At 34.7% G+C, this 2,456-nt stretch overlaps 1 pseudogene; it reads left to right on the top strand.

The window, feature by feature from the left end:
* The first annotated feature begins 591 nt into the window (after positions 1-591).
* LOC120590890 (uncharacterized) lies at positions 592-710 on the top strand (annotated as a pseudogene).
* The last annotated feature ends 1,746 nt before the right edge of the window (positions 711-2,456 follow it).

The following is a 2,456-nucleotide window of genomic DNA, read 5'->3' as shown; positions in this document are numbered from 1 at the left end:
AAATCTTAAAATGTTTTTCAAGAAAGTATCTTACAAGATTCCTAAGAAATAAAATATAAAATATCTAACCTTTTCTCTAAAGTATTCCATTGGTACTTACACGTTTAGCTATCATAAATAAGTTTTGTGTGTTATTTATTTTTCCTAATTTTTATTTTTTTAGAAATAATATGCCCATCATTTTACTTTTTTTGATCAGTTTTCTAATTAAAAAATAGGTTATGTGACTTATAATTTAGTTTCAAAAATCCCTTTTAATTTCATGGTTTCTTCAAAATCAAGACCTACTCAGAAGCAAAAACAGAAAAAACAGAATATCTGACCTGTTGTCCATTTTGACAGACGAAGCCAAACATCAAGAGTTCTTGTGTGTAATTGCACCTTTTGGCACATTTAGGGATCATATACAGTAAGTCCCAGAAACTACCAGTGCTATCAACTTTATTTTCTTCTAACAGTTGTACTATCAAATTAAGTGTCTTAGGGCACTTTTTCCCTACCTTTAAAATTAACAGAAGAAAAAAGGTATATTTCTTCTTTTGGGTTCTGAAATAGCCACACATCAAACAAAATGAAAAAAAAATAATAATAATCTACAGCCACGCTACCCTGAACAAGCCTGATCTCGTCTGATCTCGGAAGCTAAGCAGGGTTGGGCCTGGTTAGTACTTGGACGGGAGGCCACATAGGAAGACCAGGTGCTGTAGGCATAAAATTTAAAAAAAATTAAAGGATTGCAAGCTGACAAGGTCCTTGCAATTTATGAGGTCAACCAAGGGTTGCCTTACCTAAAACAACAACAACATCAACAATAACAACAACAACAAAACCTAATAATAGCATAATATTTGCCATATTTCTCCATTGATAATAATTCCTTTACAGGCATTTAATTGATTCAAGAATTGAGTGATCCTGACCATAATACTGCCATCATTTCTGCAATGATGGCTTTGAGGTATGTCAAAGTGGCCCTTCTTTTACAGAAGCAAAGGCTGTACAAAGTTTGATCATTAACATTAGAGCAGTTATAATGCAATATTACAGAAAAGCTGTTAAAAAACAAACACAGGAAGTCAGAGAAACTGTGACTTTCATTTTTACGAAGTACTGTATTAGTCAATAAATTCTTATATACTTTTCAGTTGATTCCCACAGCAATACTTAGTAAAATCAAGGCAAGGAGATCTTTCCAAAATAGCAAACTTCTCTCTGCTTTGCCACACGATGACTGGTCATGAGAATCGAAGAAGCTAGAATTGCCCACAGTATATACTACTTGAAGTGTACTAGGAGATAAAACCTTCCTTATAAGTACAGCAACACCTAGAAATACATCCAGCATATACAAGTCAAAGGAACGGAATCTTCATTCACCAAGATTAGTGAGATGGATGGCAAGAAAAATTAAGGCTGTACAAGAGAAGATTCTGAAGAGATACAGTGGAATTATTGACAATACTCAGCAATCATAGGAAATTAATTGTAAGAGGAAATTTTAGAGGAAAAAAAAAAAAGAGGTTTATATTTGGTGGGAAAATGGTTACAGAATCTGTTAGGCTGTCTCAATTTTTGATGGACCCTGTGCTGTAGGAGGACATTTTTCAGCAAAGCTTCACTCTTTGTCATTTGACTGAATCCATATTCCCCATTCCCTTTTGAATGGATATCCCTATGGAAAATGGCATTGCTCAATAGGACTAGAGAGTTCTGTTGATCAGTGAGCTATGAAAAATAAAGTAGTGATCTAGGGCTGAAGTGTATAAGAAAAGAGACATTCAGGGAAACAAGTTAGAATAAAATGTGAATTGGGCTATGGAAAAATGAGAAATAAAAGTGGTGGTAATTGTTAAAGAACCCATATATTCTTCTTCTTTTTTAGCCCTCAACATACAAGCTTTGGAAGTTGGAACTTTGGTTGCGGGCTTTAAATTGTAAGCATGCTAATCGTTAACTTTGTGGAAATTGTATTTAGCTCCAATCCATCTGCCTAGTAGCTATTGCAATTTGTTATGTCACAATTTCAAATATTTTGCCTTCAGTGTCCAAAACTAGAAATAGAACGAAAGACATCTCTATGACTTTGTCTTTCCCTTAATGGCAACTTTCTGAAGCCCTCCGACTTCTGACTCCTTATGGCTAGGGTGTGAAATGTCATTCCATTTCTTCCCATTTGACTTGGCATATATTAAGGAGATAGAAAAGGGAACAACAGTTCATTGGAATGAAGCCCTGAGTAAGTTAAATGCCTGCTGAATAAATGTGCAGTATCTCTTTCCCAGGCCTAGGTAATTGCTTTTTTTATTTATCTCAAACCATTTTCATCCTCTCCCATCACCTAATAGAGTTGCTCCCTGCACACAGTGGATTTTCATCACAGAAGCTCACAGGATGCAGGTTTTGCTGATAAAAAAATAAATAAATAAAATCATGGAGTCCATATTACAGCAAGCAGA

The sequence above is a fragment of the Pteropus medius genome, unplaced genomic scaffold (genome assembly GCF_902729225.1).
Source record: "Pteropus medius unplaced genomic scaffold, Ma_sr-lr_union100, whole genome shotgun sequence".
NCBI lineage: Eukaryota > Metazoa > Chordata > Mammalia > Chiroptera > Pteropodidae > Pteropus > Pteropus medius.
Note: the sequence above shows the minus strand (reverse complement) of the source record. Positions and strands in the feature narration are given on the sequence as shown.